Here is an 18,568-nt window from a genome sequence, read left to right as displayed (position 1 = left end):
ATGAATAAACACAGAGCCAGAAATAAATAACAGGTTTCTTTGAAATAGTATATTTCCTAACACCAATTACATTAATTTACATCAAATCATGAATCTGATTGTGGTAGGAATAGAAAGGCCTATGCATAGAAATTTTTAATTTCAATTTTAGCTTTCTGTTTCATACTATAAAAACAAATACTTTTCAAGCAACTAATAAAAACAATAATGTTGAGAAAATGCATGGGTGGTGTACGGTGTGTGGTGTGCGAGCTTTTGCTTGTGCATAAGTCTGTGCCCGTGGAGGATGTGTGGTGTGTGTGTCTGTGTGCATTTACTTTTTGGGCGGTTCTCTGTTCTTTGTAGTTCTGTGTTTCTGTGTCTCTCACAAAATTTGGAACATTCTTAACCATCATTTCTTCAAATATTATTTTCTGTATCTCTAACTTTTATTTTTGATAATTAAAATATATCTAAACTATACTTTTTGATATTTTGTTTAGTATCTTCACTATTTGTTTCTTTGAAATTAACTTTCTGTAATTTCTAGTAACATATTTTAAGCCCATGGTTTTATTTAAAAGCTGAGCCGTGTCTACTGATGAGCGTGCCTAAGGCTTGCTCAGTTTCATATTTCCTTGCTTTTGATTATTTTATGCATTTCCATTTGATTCATTTTTAGTATTTCCACCTCTCAGTTACCTAATTTTACAGTATGTCCACATTTGACTTCACACATTTTTTAAATATAAATGTTAATCACTTTAAACATCATATTTAATTAGGTAGTTCTTGTGTTTGTGTTATTTACAGATCTCATTCTGATGGTTTTTTCATTATGACTTTGGTCTTCCTCATTGATATATGTTATACTTTTTGTTGCTGGCCAGATATGTTTGGTTGAACAATTGATATTGGCTTACTACTTTATTTTATGCATTTTCTGCCTGAATTTAACCACATCTTGTCTTGATGGGCCTTTCTTATTGAGGTGTCTGTGAATCTCCTCAGAGCTACATTTGACATGTACTTTTGCAGTGGATGTCAAGGGTTGAAGTCTGTTCTTCCACGTCCACCAGAGACAGCAGATACTCCAGTGACACCTTGTGTTTCTTTCCTGCTTGGCTTTGTATCTTCACCTTGTTCCATTCTACAGAGGATTTCTTGTAACTTCCTCAGGTGGATTAAAGTGTTGTATTTAAATGGCAATTGTGAAATTGGTGGAAGGCATTGGACTAAAAGAAGATTCTCATCCTTCTCATGAGGCTATGTTCCTAGGAAGGGGTTGTGGCCCTGGGTCTTGTTGTGACCATCAGAGTGTTCCTGACACTTATCTAGATAAGATTCTGGTCTATGTGTTCTTTTCCCTTCTCCTTGGGAAGAGTTTGCAGTCATTTTCTCCCACAGCTCCAGTGTTCTCCAACGGTGTCATCACCTTCCAGATATGCTGCCCTGCCCTGCAGATTAAGACTGATTCTGTAAGAAAGAGAGGGGAGCTGCTTCTCAAGAGAATGTCAGTGGGGACCTCTGTTCCCATCTCAAGACCTGAGAGGTTGCACCAATGTCCCTCGGATTCTGGTTTCAGTGACTTGTCCCTGCAGAGTAATTCATTAGTCCTGTAGAGGGGATATGGAAGGTGGGTCTGGATGTGTTTTGGAAGCATGGGATTTCATTCTCTCTCAGACACTTTGGGAAATAAAATTTTTATGTGAATGTCCCCATTCTAGCAGAAAAATATTAAAGATGATAGAACATCGCTTTGGTATTTTGTCCCTGAGAGTTTTACACTACAACACACAACCCAGTATTTATTTGTATTTTTATCTTGTTACAACCTGCATTTCATATGCCAAACTCCACCTCTGGTAATCTCATACCCTGACTTTGCCTCTCCCTAGATTTCAGGTTTGTTATTTGTCTTAAAACTTCGTTATATAAAGTATTAAAAAATTGCAAAATGCTGTATTCTCTCTTTATATGTTATAGTTGATGTTGCTATGAAAAATAAGAAAAATGTATTTCTGATCTATGTACATTTCCAAGCTGAGTGGCAGATTTTGTTAGTAAGACCTAAAATAGTTAAAGAATCTAAATATTGTTCAGCTGCTTAATAGAAAAACAAATTGAGGTAAACTTGTCAACTCAAATACTCCCCATCATTTATAATTAACAAATGTCTAATACACACAACAGCGAGGTAAATACATAAGCATTTATGTTGAGCAAAATAAGCCAACCTAATAATAAAATATGCTATATTATTTTATTTTTACCAATTTTGATAAATAAAAATGTATCTGAAGTATAAAGATGATCAACATTTTACTGGAGAAATGGTAGAAGATGAGAATGGGAAAGGAGAAAGTATATAGAAGAACAAGAGGAAATGTTGAGAGGAAGTCACTTATCCATTTTCTTGATAAATATGACAGTTACATCATGCTTATTATTTGTACACTTTAAATATGTGAAGTTTATTATCCGTCCGTTAAACCTCGCAGTGTTTATTACAAGGAAACACATGGAAACTTAGACAAGGAAGGAGTAATAGAAAGGTATAAAAATATATTAAATGTCAGAAATACCTAAAAATTCATCTGCCTGAAGTCTAGTTCTCTCCATATTTTCAGGTGACTGCTGGAGTGCAGCGAAGTCACACAAGTTCTCAATACCGGAAGGGGATTCTGCAAACCACACTAGGCACACCCAGCTCTGTCCTGGAGTTGGTTTAGGGAGCAGTCAGAGCCAGTGATGAGGAGCACATGCCCAGATATCGGGGTTCACTCATCCCAGACATGAGCTCTTAGACACATACTTAGCCCCATCCATGTGTGGGTTTACTTCCACGTTTGTAATTGGTGAAAACATTGACTCTTGCAGAACATAATTTACACAAGTATTTAAAAATAAAATCGGAAGATCAGTGCAAAGTGTTTATTACAGCACAATTTCATAATAAGACAGCATTTTTATTTTCCTTTGAGACAGGGTCTCACTCTGTCACCCAGACTGGAGTGCGGAGGTGTGATCTCAGCTCACTGCAACCTCAGACTCCCAGGCTCAAGTGATTCTCCTGCCTCAGACTCCCAAGTAGCTAGGATTACAGGCGCACACCATTACCACCCAGCCAATTTTTGTAGTTTTAGTAGAGATGGGGTTTCACCATGTTAGCCAGGCTTGTCTCAAACTCCTGACCTCACATATGATCAACCCCGCTCAGCCTCCCAAAGTGCTGGGATTACGGGTGTGAGCCACAATGCCCAGCTACATTTTTTTACCATTATTTTCACCAAACTCCTGCAGGTCACGGTCATTTTATCGGGGTGCCGCCTTCTTCCCAGGCGTCCAACCCCAGAGCTTGCTATATAGCAGGAGACATGCAAATAGGGCACTTCCTCTGCTGATGAAAACTATCCAGCCCTGACCCTGCAGCCCGGGAGAGGAGCCCCAGTCTTGGGATTCCCAGGTGTTTCCATTTGGTGTTCGGGACTAAACACACAGGACTCACCATGGAGTTTGGGGTGAGCTGGGTTTTCCTTGTTGCTATTTTAAAAGGTGATTCACGGAGAAGTAGGGATATTTGCTGTGAGTGGATATAAATGAGATAAACAGTGGATATATGTGGCAGTTTATGATCATGGTGCCTCTTTGTTTGCAGGTGTCCCGTGTGAGGTGCAGCTGGTGGAGTCTGGAGGAGGCCTGGCAAAGCCTGGGGGGTCCCTGAGACTCTCCTGCGCACCATTTGGATTTACCTTCAGTAGCTACTAGATGCACTGGGTTCACCAGGCTCCAGGGAAGTGGCTAAAGTGGGTCTCAGCTATCAGTAATGGTGGCATCAACACATACTACCCAGATTCTATGAAGGGCCGATTCACCATCTCCAGAGACAACACCAAGAACTCACTGTATCTGCAAATGAACAGCCTGAGCGTGGAGGACACAGCTGTGTATTACTGCATGAGAGACACAGTGAGAAGTCAGTGTGAGCCCAGAGAGAAACCTCACTGCAGAAGTTCCTAGAACCACCAGGGAGCATCCTAGTCACTGTGCACTGGGGTGTCCCCAGGGGTAAGTGCAGGTGGTCCTAAGGGCTGTCTTCCTGTGAGTGACTGGGGCTGCCTCAATATCAAATGCTTCTAAGTAATTTCTCCAGATTTACAATTCTGTACTAACATTTTGATGTCTTTGAATGCAAAACTGTTTTCCTTTTTTCCTTCCTTCCTTCCTTCCTCCCTCCCTCCCTCCCTCCCTCCCTCCCTCCCTCCCTCCCTCTTTCTTTCTTTCTTTCTTTCTTTCTTTCTTTCTTTCTTTCTTTCTTTCTTTCTTTCTTTCTTTCTTTCTTTCTTCTTTCTTTCTTTCTTTCTTTCCTTCCTTCCTTCCTTCCTTCCTTCCTTCCTTCCTTCCTTCCTTCCTTCCTTCCTTCCTTCCTTCTTTTGCAACAAGAGGACACATCGTCAACTTCACAGGAGCCAGAATGCCATGTTGGGGGCAGAAATGACTCTGCCTTGGTCATCAAAATCAGAGTCCTGAGGAAGCCCAGGGGAACCTTGGGACTATTTTCTAATCAGACTTGGGGTGAAGACCACTGTGGAAATCTCTTTTGGTCTCAGATTGGAGCCAAGAGGGAGGCTCACCCAGGGCCAGAATCTTTAAAATCTGACAGTTTTCACAGCTAACTCCTCTTCTTTTTTAAAACTAAGCGCATCTGACTCATAAGAGATCCAGTTGGCTCTTTCCCATTTCTCCTCTCTCCAGACTTCGTCTCACAGTTCCCTTGTCTCCTTTTCTTCCCTGAAAACACAGGGTGTGTATTCTTTGGTCTAAATCCTAGGGCTCAGGTTTGTTGCCTGGAACTCAGGTGTGGCCCAGGCTGTGATTCCTGCAGGACCTGTGAAGGCTGAGGGGACTTTTTCACTCACCGTTGCCTGGCCCCTCCTGTTGTCTTCTGTGCATAGACACATTTGGGAAATGAAGTGGACTTTAGTCACCAAGGAAATAATGGTAGTTTTCTCAAATGGATATTAATGTAGAAGTGATCTTGTGCTTCTCACACTCACAGAGTCCCCTCTCTCACCTACCACTTTGGGCAGAGTTGAGGATTGACACTTTGTTGTGCTTTGAGCTCCTCGTGACAGCAAATGTAAGGCCTGGCTAAGCATGGCCAACGTCAAGAATGCTGATCATCAGGAAGGATAGGCTGGAATTCCTGGGAAGACCAGCAACTGTGGTCCACCCTTACATCAGCTTCTCATTGCTCTGATTGAATCAACCCCACCTAGGTTATCTAGGACAACCTTTCTGACTTAGGAAAAAATGATGACAGGCTTTTCTTTTCTTTTTTTCTTTTTTTCTTTTTTTTTCTTTTTTTGAGATAGAGTCTTGCTTTATCCCCAGGTTGTAGTGCAGTGGCACAACCTCAGCACACCACAACCTCCACCTCCCAGGCTCAGGCGATTCTCCTGCCTCAGCCTCCTGAGTAGCTGGGAGTACAGGCTCAAGCCAACATACCTAGTTGATTTTTGTATTTCTATAGAGATGGGGATTCACCATGTTGGCCAGGCTGGTCTCCACCTTGTGACCTCAGGTGATCTGCCTGCCTTGGCCTCCCAAAGTGCAGAGATTACAGGTGTGAGCTACTATGCCCAGTCTGATGACAGGTTTTTCTAACACCTGTGTTATTCCACTGGAGCAACACCTGGGTTAGTCTGTGGTTAAATAACTGAGACTATGGTCTAGACAAAGTGACACAAAAAATTGTTGCCATGGCAGCACATCAAAAAACTTATCCACCATGATCAAGTTGGCCTCATCCCTGGGATGCAAGGTTGGTTCAACATACACAAATCAATAAACATAATCCATCATATAAACAGAACCAAAGACAAAAACCACATGATCATCTCAATAGATGCAGAAAAGGCCTTTGACAAAATTCAACAGCCTTTCATGCTAAAAACTCTCAATAAACTAGGTATTGATGGGATGTATCTCAATAAGAGCTATTTATGACAAAACCACAGCCAGTATCACACTGAATGGGCAAAAACTGAAAGCATTTCCTTTGAAAACTGGCATAAGACAGGGATGCCCTCTCTCACCACTCCTATTCAGCATAGTGTTGGAAGTTCTGGCCAGGGCAATCAGGCAAGAAAAGGAAATAAAGGGCATTCAATTAGAAAAAGAGGAAGTCAAATTGTCCCTGTTTGCAGATGACATGACTGTATATTTAGAAAACCCCATCGTCTCAGACCAAAATATCCTTAAGCTGATAAGCAACTTCTGCAAACTCTCAGGATACAAAATCAATGTGCAAAAATTACATTCCCATACACCAATAACAGACAAACAGAGAGCCAAATCATGAGTGAACTCCCATTCACAATTGCTTCAAAGAGAATAAAATACCTAGGAATCCAACTTACAAGGGATGTGAAGGACCTCTTCAAGGAGAACTACAAACCACTGCTCAATGAAATAAAAGAGGACACAAACAAATGGAAGAACATTCCATGCTCATGGATAGGAAGAATCAATATCATGAAAATGGCCATATTGCCCAAGGTAATTTATAGATTCAATGCCATCCCCATCAAGCTACCAGTGACTTTCTTCACAGAATTGGAAAAAACTACTTTAAAGTTCATATGGAACCAAAAAAGAGCCCACATTGCCAAGACAATCCTAAGCCAAAAGAACAAAGTTGGAGGCATCACGCTATCTGACTTCAAACTATACTACAAGGTTACAGTAACCAAAACAGCATGGTGCTGGTACCAAACAGAGATACAGACCAATGGAACAGAATACAGCTCTCAGAAATAATACCACACATCTACAATTATCTGATCTTTGACAACCCTGACAAAAACAAGAAATGGGGAAAAGATTCCCTATTTAATAAATGGTACTGGGAAAACTGGCTAGCCATATGTAGAAAGCTGAAACTGGATCCTTTCCTTACACCTTACACAAAAATTAATTCAAGATGGATTAAAGACTTAAATGTTAGACCTAAAACCATAGAAACCCTAGAAGAAAACCAAGGCAATACCATTCAGGACATAGGCATGGGCAAGGACTTCATGTCTAAAACACCAAAAGCAATGGCAACAAAATCGAAAATAGACAAATGGGATCTAATTAATCTAAATAGTTTATGCACAGCAAAAGAAACTACCATCAGAGTGAACAGGCAACTCACAGAATGGGAGAAAATTTTTGCAATCTACCCGTCTGACAAAGGGCTAATATCCAGAATCTGCAGAGAACTTAAACAAATTTACAAGAAAAAGGCAAAACAACCCCATCAAAAAGTGGGCAAAGGATATGAACAGACACTTCTCAAAAGAAGACATTTATACAGCCAACAGACACATGAAAAAATGCTCATCATCACTGACCATCAGAGAAATGCAAATCAAAACCACAATGAGATATCATCTCACACCAGTTAGAATGGCAACCATTAAAAAGTCAGGAAACAACAGGTGCTGGAGAGGATGTGGAGAAATAGGAACACTTTTACACAGCTGGTGGGACTTTAAACTAGTTCAACCATTGTGGAAGACAGTGTGGCGATTCCTCAAGGATCTAAAACTGGAAATACCATTTGACCCAGCCATCCCATTACTGGGTATATACCCAAAGGATTATAAATCATGCTGCTCTAAAGACACATGCACACATGTGTTTATAGCAGCACTATTCACAATAGCAAAGACTTGGAACCAACCCAAATGTCCATCAATGGTAGATTGGATTATGAAAATGAGTCAAATATACACCATGGAATACTATGCAACCATAAAAAAGGATGGGTTTATGTCCTTTGTAGGGACATGGATGAAGCTTGAAAGTATCATTCTGAGCAAACTATCGCAAGGACAGAAAACCAAACACCACATGTTCTCACTCATATGTCGGAATTGAACAATGAGAACACTCTGACACAGGGTTGGGAACATCATACACTGGGGTCTTTCGTGGGGTGGGGAGAGCGGGGGAGATAGCATTAGGAGAAATACCTAATGTAAATGACAAGTTAATGGGTGCAGCACACCAACATGGCACATGTATACATATGTAACAAACCTGCACGTTGTGCACATGTACCCTAGAACTTAAACTATAATTCAAAAAAAATTGTTGCAATGATTTTTTAAAATTTTATTTCTGGCAATATAATCATGTTCACATTACAAATAACTTTGCTAAAATATAAGTGCTATTATTGGTCTTCTGAGCAGAAAACTTCAAAACAGGATTAGGTTTTCATGCATTTGCATGAGAAGTATGTCCACCTTTTTGAGGGGAAATGCATAGGTGGTGGAATGAGGCTGGGAAGCTGACACATGAGATCTGATGGTTTTATCGATGTGTGGTGGTTCCTCCTTCATTCTCTCTCTCTCTCTCTCTTTCTCTATCTCTCTCTCTGTTTCTCACCTGCTGCCATGTGTCACATGCCTGCTTCCACTTGTATCATGATTGCAAGTTTCCTGAGTCCCCGACCCTAACCACACAGAACTGTGAGTCAATTAAACCTCTTTTCTTTACAAATTACCAACTTTCAGGCAGTTCTTTATAGCAATGTGAAAACAGACTAATATAGTAAATTGATACCAGGAGTGGGGAACTTCTGTAAAGATAACTCAAAATCTCGAAGCAGCTTTGGAACTAAGTTCCCCATGGCAGAGGTTGGAATAGTTTGAAGAAATTGAAAGAAGACAGGAAGATGTGGGAAAGTTTGGAACTTCCTAGAGACTTGTTGAGTGGTTTTGATCAAAATGCTGATAGTGACATGAATAGTGTTGTCCAAACTGAGATGGTCTTAGGTGGTGAGGACTAAACTCTGATTTTTTTATCTTGCTCGAGTTCCTATATAAGGAGTCTGGGATGTCACACTCTACAAATCATATATTATCATCAGATGGGTTTTATTTAAACCTATATATCATGATTTACTTTCCAAAGTAACTCTAGCATAACATTATGAGACAAATAAGAAAATCAAAATATTTTACCCCAAAAGATGTTTCTTTGCCCTACTCTGAGATGACCCTGCAGGCTGGGCATGGTGGGTCATGCCTGTAATCCCAGTACTTTGGGAGGCTGAGGCTGGTGGATCACCTGAGGTTGGGAGTTCGAGACCAGCCTGACCAACATGGAGAAACCCCATGTCTAATAAAAATACAAAATTAGCCGAGTGTGGTGGCACATGCTTGTAATCCTAGCTACTCGGGAGACTGAGGCAGGAGAATTGCTTGAACCCAGGAGGTGGAGCTTGTGGTGAGCAGGGATAGTGCCATTGTACTCCAGCCTGGGCAACTAGAGCAAAATTCCATCAAGATGAAAGAAAGAAAGAAAGAAAGAGAGAGAGAGAGAGAGAGAGAGAGAGAGAGAGAGAGAGAGAGAGAAAGAAGAGAAGAGAAGAGAAGAGAAGAGAAGAGAAGAGAAGAGAAGAGAAGAGAAGAGAAGAGAGAGAAAGAAAGAAAGAGAAAGAGAAAAGACAGAAAGAGAGGGAGAGGAGGGAGGGAAGAAAGGAAGGAAGGAAGGAAAGAAGGAAAGGAGGAAAAGAGGAAAGAAAGAAAAGAAAGAAAGAAATGGCCCAGCAAAGTCGTTCTTTGTAGGGGAAAATTTGCATCTGTAAAGAATCTCTGTCAATATAGCTAGATCTTTTGCATCTAGAACCTCCCAATCCTAAAGAGATGAACTAAGATCTGAATAGGAAACATTTGTCACCTATTGTCTCTAAGGGCAACCACTAAAAGACTTCAAAAGAATTTTGGACTTAACATTACCTTTCTATCTATCCCAGGTCTTTAGAAAAACTCAACCAATTGTCAACCAGAAAATGTTTAAATTCACCTATACCCTGGAAGCCCTTGCTTTGAGTTGTTCCACCTTTCTGGACCAAACCAATGGTTCTGTTAAATGTATTTGATTGATGTCTCATGCCTCTCTAAAATATATTAAACCAAACTTGATGGAATTTTGTCCCTGCCCTAGAAATCTGTGGAACTTTTGCACTTGAGAGAGATGATCTGAAATAGGAACTTATGTTTAAAAGGGAAACAGAGCATAAAAGTTTGGAAAATTCGCAGCCAAGCCATGTGGTAGTAAAAAAAGCCACATTTTCGAGGGAGAAATTCAAGTTGGCTGCAGAAATTTGCATAAGTAATGAGGAGATGAATATTAATAACCAAGACAACAGGGGATACATTTTCAGGGCATGTCAGAGATCTTTGCAGCAGCCCTTCCAACCACAGACCTGGAGCCCTATCAGGGAAACATGGTTTCATGGGCTGGGTACAGGGCCCAGCTGCTCTGTGGAGCCTTGGGACTTGGTGCCCTGTGTCCCAGTTGCTCCAGCTCTAGCTGTGGCTTTAAAAGTCCAAAGTATAGCTCAGGCCATTGCTTCAGAAGGTACAAGCCCCAATCCTTGGTGGCTTCCACATGATGTTGGGCTTGTGGGTGTGCAGAAGAGACGAGTTCAGCTTTGTGATTCTCTGCCTAGATCTCAGAGGATTTATAGAAATGACTGGATGTCCAGCCAGAAGTCTGCTCCAGAGGCAAAGCCCTCATGGAGAGCCTCTGCTAGGGCAGTGCAGAAGGGAAATGGGGGGTTGGAGCCCCCACACAGAGTCCCCATTGGGGCAGTGACTAATGGGGCTGTGAGAAGAGGGCCACCATCCTTCAGACTCCAGAATGGTAGATCCATTAACAGCTTGCACTGGGCACCTGGAAAAGCTGCAGGCACTCAATGAGAATAGCCAGAAGGGCTGAACTCTGCAAAGCCCATGAGAGCAGCCATGGGATCAGAGCTGCAAAGCCTGCAAAGTCACAGAGTAAGAGCTTCCCAAGGTTGTGGGAGCCCCCACTTTGCATTAGCATGCCCTGAATGTGAGAAATGGAGTCAAAGGAGATTATTTGGGAGCTTTAAGATTTAATGACTGCCCCACTGGATTTTGGGCTTGCATGTGACCTGTAGCCCCTTTATTTTGGTCCATTTCTCCCATCTGAAATGGGAGCATTTATCTAATGTCTCTACCCCCATTGTTTCTTGGAAGTAACTGACTTCTTTCTCATTTTACAGGTTCATAGATGGAAGGGACTTGCCTTGTCTCCAATATGACTTTGGACTTGGACTTTTGAGTTAATGCTGAAATGAGTTAAGAAGTTTGGGTACTGTTGGGAAGGCATGATTGGTTTTGAAATGCAAAGAGAACATGAGATTGGAGAGGGGCTGGGGTGGCATGATATGGTTTGGTTCTGTGTCTCTACCCAAAAGGCACCATTCCTCATGGTGATCAGCCAGCTACCTGGTGGCAGGTTGGATTATATTGGCCCTCTTTCATCCTGGAAATGGCAGAGGTTTTTCCTCACTGAAATAGACACTGACATCAGATATGCATGCAATGCTTTTGCCAAGACTACCATCTGTGGACTCATGGAATGCCTTATCCACTGTCACAGTATTCCACATAGCATTGCCTCTGGCCAACGCACTCCCTTGATGGCTAAAGAAGTGTGGCAGTAGGCTCATGCTCATGGGATTTACTTGTCTTACCATGTTCCCCATCATCCTGAAGCAGCTGGATTGACAGGAAAATGGAATAGCCTTTCGAAGTCACAATGCCAACTAGGTGACAATACTTTGCAGGGCTGAGCCAAAGCTCTCCGGAAGACCGTGTATGCTCTGAATCAGCATCCAATATATGGTCCTGTTTCTCCCATAGCCATAATTCATGGATGCGGGAGTCAAGGGTGGAAGTGGAAGTGGCACCATTCACCATCGCCCCCAGTGATCCACTAGCAAAATTTTTGCTTCCTGTTCCCATGACATTACATTCTGTTGGCCTAGAGGTCTTAGTTCCAATGGGAATAATGCTGCTGTCAGGAGACACAACAACAATTCCATTAAACTGGAAGTTAAGATTGCCACCTGGACACTTTGGGCCCTCCTACCTTTAAGTCCACAGGCTAAGAAGGGAGTTGCAGTGTTGACTGGGTGGCTGACCTGGACTATCAAGATGCAATCAGTCTATTACTCCACAATGGAGGTAAGGAAGAGTATGTATGGAATACAGGCGATCCATTAGGGCGTCTCTTAGCATTCCCATGCCCTGTCATTAAGGTCGATGGGAGACTATAACAGCTCAATCCAGGCAGGACTATGAATGGCCCAGACCCTTCAGGAATGAAGGTTTGTGTCACTCCACTAGGAAAAAAAACCACGACCTGCTGTGATGCTTGCTGAAGGCAAAGGGAATACAGAATGGGTAGTAGAAGAAGGTAGGCATCAATACCAGCTACAACTACATGGTCAGTTGCAGAAATGAGGACTGTAATTGTCATCAGTATTTCCTTCTTTTGTTAAAAGCATGTTTGTGCATGTGTACCCTTGTACTCAGAAAATTCCTTCATTTTATTTCTTTTTTCCTTTATCATGTGACATAAAATTTATTGACTTCGTATCAGCATTTAAGTGTTCTTAACTTCATGTAATAGCATTTGGGTTGGGGACTGGTGCATTTCTGGTTGTACAAAAGATAGTTGTATTACATTAGGTGTAATTATGACCTTATTATTGTCTTTGTTTGAAGCTTATGTATGATCTCAGGAGATTCGTGTGGGCTCAAGTTGACAAGGGGTGGACTTGTGATGGTTACTACTGAGTGTCAACTTGATTGGGCTGAAGCATGCAAAGGATTGATCCTGGGTGTGTCTGTGAGGGTGTTGCCAAAGGAGATTAACATTTGAGCCAGTGGGCTGGGAAAGTCAGACCTACCCTTAATCGAGGTGGGCAGCATCTAATCAGCTGCCAGTTTGGCCAGGATATAAAGCAGGCAGAAAAACATGAAAAGACTAGACTGGCTTAGTCTCCCAGCCTACATCTTTCTCCTGTGCTGGATGCTTCCTGCCCTCAAACATCGGACTTCAAGTTCTTCAGCTTTGGGAATTGGACTGGCTTCCTTGCTCCTCAGCTTGCAGGCGGCCTACTGTGGGACCTTGTAACTGTGTGAGTTTAATGCTCCTTAATAAACTCTAATATATATATATATAAAATATATATTATGTATTAAATATATCTAATATATATTATGTATTATATATAATGTAGTATATATAATATATATTATATTATATATAAATATTAGGGTTCTCTAGAGGGACAGAACTATGTCTATATCTATCTATCTATCTATCTATCTATCTATCTATCTATCTATCTGTAGTTTCCATAGTCCGTGGCATAGACTAGGTGAAATTGACTTTACAACATCCTGAAGGGTAACACCCAGACTCTCACCTGTACTCCCCGAAATCCTGTGCCCTGGAGATTGGAGAAAGCTTCAAACCAAAGCCAGTGTTAAGTTAGCTCAGTCTTTGATTGAGCATGCAATCTGCCTATACTTGGCTTCCAGGGGTGGGTGAGGGAGAATTCCTGCCTAGAACAAGGTCACATTACAAAGAATCTTCACAATGCTCATGAGACATTTCGGACCTTCCATCAGAAGCATTCAGGATGGCAGGAGACTGGACATGATGAGCAAACATGGGGATAGGAGGAAGGAAACAGAGAATGGAAGGAGGTGACAGCTGACAAGGCCTTGTGTTCTCAGATGCCGAGCATGAAATGAAGCATTTATGACGAAGGAAACAGAACAGATGTATGGTACAATATTAAATATACAACAGTAAATTACAGCAGGTGGCTGCACAGCAGCTTAGACACAGCAGAAGAGAAGAGGATGGAATTGGAAGATCAATGTTCAGGACGGATGCAGAGTTGCAGACTCTGGGAGTGGACCCACTCCAGAAAGAGAGGAGGAGGGGGATTGGAGGAAGAAGGAACATTTGAAAGTACCCCACTGAGAACCAGGACAACCCCTTGGGCCAAGCTGTCCATGACCCTTACAGCCTCAGAGGTCCAGACTCCAGCCTGGCCTCACGTGCTGGTTGGTCTTGTCCCTGCCAGGCCAGAACCCTCCTCAGAACCCAGAGCCCCCACGGCTCTCCCTCACCCTATGCCCAGGACATGTCTCCTGTGCACTCTTCCCTGGCCCACAGGTGGGAGTTTACACCTGCTCGGGCAGCCTCGGCATCCACACCAACAACCTGGTAGCAGTTGTTCTGCTCCCTCCACCTGGCACAGCTCGGATCTCCCACAGTGCAGGCCCCGTGGTTAGGAGTGATTAGAACACACAGGAGGGCAGCTCAAGACAACAGGTGCTGAGGCATGCAGATTTCGAGGATTTAAGTGCTGATGCTCTTGGAAGACCATGTCCATGGTGTTAACCGTGGTTTCTCTTGGTGAACTGTTGGCTTGTGTTTTTGATATTGTTGTTGCTCTAAATAGTGTTTACCTGACTTCAACATGAACTCGATTGGTCACATTCTTCGTTAAAATATGTGTCATTCTAAAAGTTCACACGGCATTAGATTTTTTGCTCAAACTACCTATAATATTTCTCCAACAGAATGCACATTTGCCTTTCTTCCACGCATACCTCCGCCCCCTGCCCTGAGCAGTGTCCCTGCCGGTCCCATCTGCTTAGGGGGTGGGGAAGGGGACAGAGGCCCTGACATGAGGTGGGGCTGTGCCAAGCGTGGTGGTCTTGCATGGGCACCAAGTGAGTGGGCTCTTGAGAGAGGGGTGATCTTTGCCTCCGGGGAATACCCCAGGCCACAGGAGAGAGGTCAGCTGGAGTGTGAGGTGGGGGGTGGAGATGCAAAAAGGGTGGGGCGGGCCTGCTGCTCTATCAGCAAAAGACCTCACACCCGAAGGGCACACAGCAGGAGGGCATCGTATTCACTGACCTCACAGGTAACTGTCCATTAGCATTCACCCACAAAATAATAAAATACACTGAGAGGGGAACAGGAATGGATTGCTCACATCTTTTATGTCAGCTGAATGAAGGAAATTTCTAAGCAGGTTGAGAGAAAGGATATCAAGCTGTGTTTGGAGAAAGGGGTGGGAATTCTAAACAATGTTATGGAAGCAGGGCAGCTAGAACCACAGGTGTATTCAGAAGAATGCTAGATCTCAGTACTACTCTAGAATATCAGCGGTTTTCTGTGGACGGTATGGGAAGTGTGATTTCTTCCGTTTGTGGGCTTTGCGTTTGACATTCTCTGTGACATATCTACACTGCATTTTAAAAGTCAATATTATTGTGAATTTTAATTTAAAATAAAATGTTATTTCATTCAGTTCTTTATACATTTTAACTTTCATTTTCCTTCACAATAACTTAGCAACACACCTAGCCCTGTTTTCACCCGGACCAGCCTGTGCTGCTACAAGCCTGGTTTCTCTTCCTCATCACGACTAACTCAGCTTCCCTTCCCGTTTCAGTTCAAGGAAATGTGGGGCGGGAAGGGAGGGGCAGCTGCCACTCACACAGCTCACACTGAATGCCAGAGAGCTTGCCCCGCACGTCCGCCTATTTTTCTAGTTGAATTTCATTGCATGCAGCAATCAACCTCAGGAATTCATTTTCCCACATACGGGAAGCTGGGACCCAGGTAGGGGGATTTGCTTGGTGGGGAATTTGAACCCAGGTCCCTCTCACTGCAAATCCCACAGCATCCCTGTGAGGAAGAGACAGGGAACAGGGAGTAGCCTGGGTCACCTAAACTGACTTTGGGTTTAGAGAAGGACAGATTACCTGGGGAATGAGGAAGCTCATTGCTCTGGAGCTCACTTCTGGAGAAATGTCATGAATGGGCCCTGTAAGGAGCTGGTGGCAACTTCTGTTACTTCTGGACCAGCGACCTCAGGTCAAGAGCCAGATGCTCACTCAGGTCTCTCCAGGCCAGAGGCTCTGGCCAAGTTTGGGCTCCCAGCAGAGTCTAAGAAAATGTGGAGGGCACCAATGTGTGTTTATGAAGATTTATTTCAGAGTGAGCATCAGCAACCTACCGAACCTGAGACAGAAGCCAACGCCTCCCATTACCCATGATGTGAGACAGGACCCTGTGCCTCCTGCAGACTTCAAGAAATGTGGACTTGACCTTTGGCATCCCCCCACCGTGATCCTGTTTCATAGATTCTGCTGTTATATTCTCTGTATCTTTACCGGGGTCGGGAGGCTGAATTAGTCTTATTCTGGGTCAGTAACTGTCACTTCCTTAACGGTGGTGGTCCTGAGAGTTTGTGCATTGTGGCCGTCCCAAAGAGCAGTGCAATTACGACCAAAGACCACTCTCAGATACAGCACTGACTGCTGGCTTTGTTGACCGAACGTGTTCTTCTTGGAGGTGGCCCGCTGTCGACACTCCCACCAGCACCTCTTCTTAGGCACCGTGGAGGATCCCAGCCTATATGGCAATGGCAGTTCCTTCTGTTGTTGCAGACCCCTCTGTGACTGCACTTCTCAGGGTGACAGTCGTAGCCCAGGGAAGTGATAGTCGCATTGCACTGGGTGTTATTACAGAAGTTCCATCAGTGCAAGGAGTGCCGTCTATCACACGCCCAACATCAGTTGGGCCTGTTGCACGGTGTTCATCCCAATCCAAAACACTGAAACCTTCCTCTCACTGAGTGATGGAATGAAACATGTTCCTGCAGCCGGGGAAGATGGGGTCACGTTGGTACACTGCAGTCTTCCACAAAACTTATCTTTTCCTACACAAGCCTCATAGGCGATAGCTGTTCGTTCTCGCGTACAATGTCCGAATCGGTAACTTTCAAGATTGATGTCATAGCAGTCCTCAGGAGCATCCTTAGCACCGACAACAAAGATCGCCTTGCAGAGCACATTGCGGTCAGTGCAGTTCCCATGATAGCAGTAGCTTCTTCAGTGCACGGGGTTCCATCTTGCAAATAAAATCTGGGGGGCATGTCAAGGTGGTCCCGTGACAGTACTCTGGAAGGTCACATATATTTGGATAGGTCCTGCAGAGAGTCCCTGGTGGGGAGAAGCTGCAGTTTGTACAGCAGTCTCCTAGATGACAGATGCTCCCCGGTGTGAAGTGACAGTCACTTCGGCAGCAACGACTGGCATAACACTGCTTGAAGGAGCCACAGTCACATTCCTCCCTCCCTCCACGATGAGGTTTCCACAGAGAACCGTTGTCACGGTTTCGTTATACACTGGAGCGAGTGCTTTGAAACGCACTGCGCTGAATTTACAAAACAATTTTGTAAATGTCCATAAGAACAGTTACTGAATGCATCTGTCATCCCAGGATATCGCTGCATAATGCAGGAGGTCCTTCTCTGACATGTGCAGTATTTATAATCATAACCCACACCAAAACTTCTCATCAGTTTGTGGGTTGTTATGACGGCTACCAATAAATAATGTCTGCCTAGAGTACCAATGTGTATAAGGCCTAAATGTGAACAGAAGCTATATCTTTTTGGTTCATAGTTAGATTCATGTGGTGCGTCTTTAGTAAGTAGTGTGGAAGAATGAACACGAAAAGTATCAAAAAAGGTTCTTCTAAAATAGTTAATCATTGCACTATGATATCGATTGTCATTCACAGGGGCTGGGTCACGACTATTATATACCGTCAAATATAAATCTAGTTACCGCAGATCAGTATTTGAACAATGCTGTCAATGACACTGAACATCTGGACCACCTCTTTGCAACACGTTGTAATATTGCCATATATACGATAATATGAGTTGGAACATTGACCGTGGCCTTTTATATTACTTCTATGAGAACTCTACAGCGATGGAGATAACCTGGGATTCATGCTGTCATTTGCTTCAGATAACAGGGGGTCTGTCTCCTCATTGTCACCATCTCTAAATGTGGGCCCCGTTGCGTTGGACTCGCCACTATCTGAGAAACAACATGTTCAAACTGCGGGAATCCTGGAGGGGTTTGATTTCGTAGGCAAGGTCGTCCAGCTTCATGATGCCTCTGAGGCCCCCATAGCACGTGTCGACTGTGACCATGGACAGAGGCACCTCCTCCAGGTAGCCGAGGTAGTAGCAGTCTGGAGGGATATAGGGGTCATCCACCTGCAAGGCTCCTTGGTCATCCTGAGTTGTCACCAGCAGATGTCTGGGCCAAAGAAGGTGTTTTCTCCGCATGTGAACGACGTGTCTTTGACCCCCAAAACGCAGGGTAGGACAGCCAGCCGGGAAACTGAAGGCCTTTGCCATGGTGCGTCTCCTTCTGGGAATCACACCTCGGAGGATGCGTAATGCCACAAGGGACGGCCTTGAGAACACCAGACTGGAGCCAGGAGTGCCCAGAGCCCCAGCAGCAAGAGGGGGGCCCTAAGGGTGACCTGCACTCTGCTGGCCTCATGTCCCAGCCCAGGGATAGTCATCCAAAGAGAATGGGAAAGGAAAGTCCTGTCCTTGGGGAAGCCAGGCCCCAACCAGCTGCGGTGGCTGCGTCCCTCCCAGGGAGACCCTGATGAGAACAAAGGACCTCCCCGCAGGCTCCTGCACCACACCCTGGGGGCACCTGGACTCCTGGAGGGAATGAGGTAACAGTCCCAGGGCGGGGCAGGGGTGGACCCAGAGAGGATGGCAGCTGCTGCACACGGAATGAGGCTGAGGGTCCTGGCTATGAGGATTCATCAGGAAGGGAAAAGGGAGAGGGAAGCAGGG

At 43.9% G+C, this 18,568-nt stretch overlaps 1 pseudogene; it reads right to left on the bottom strand.

The window, feature by feature from the left end:
* Positions 1–16,088: 16,088 nt before the first annotated feature.
* Positions 16,089–18,282, bottom strand: LOC115897444 (annotated as a pseudogene).
* Positions 18,283–18,568: the final 286 nt, after the last annotated feature.

The sequence above is a fragment of the Rhinopithecus roxellana genome, chromosome 5 (genome assembly GCF_007565055.1).
Source record: "Rhinopithecus roxellana isolate Shanxi Qingling chromosome 5, ASM756505v1, whole genome shotgun sequence".
NCBI lineage: Eukaryota > Metazoa > Chordata > Mammalia > Primates > Cercopithecidae > Rhinopithecus > Rhinopithecus roxellana.
This window is presented reverse-complemented; position numbering and strand designations above follow the sequence as displayed.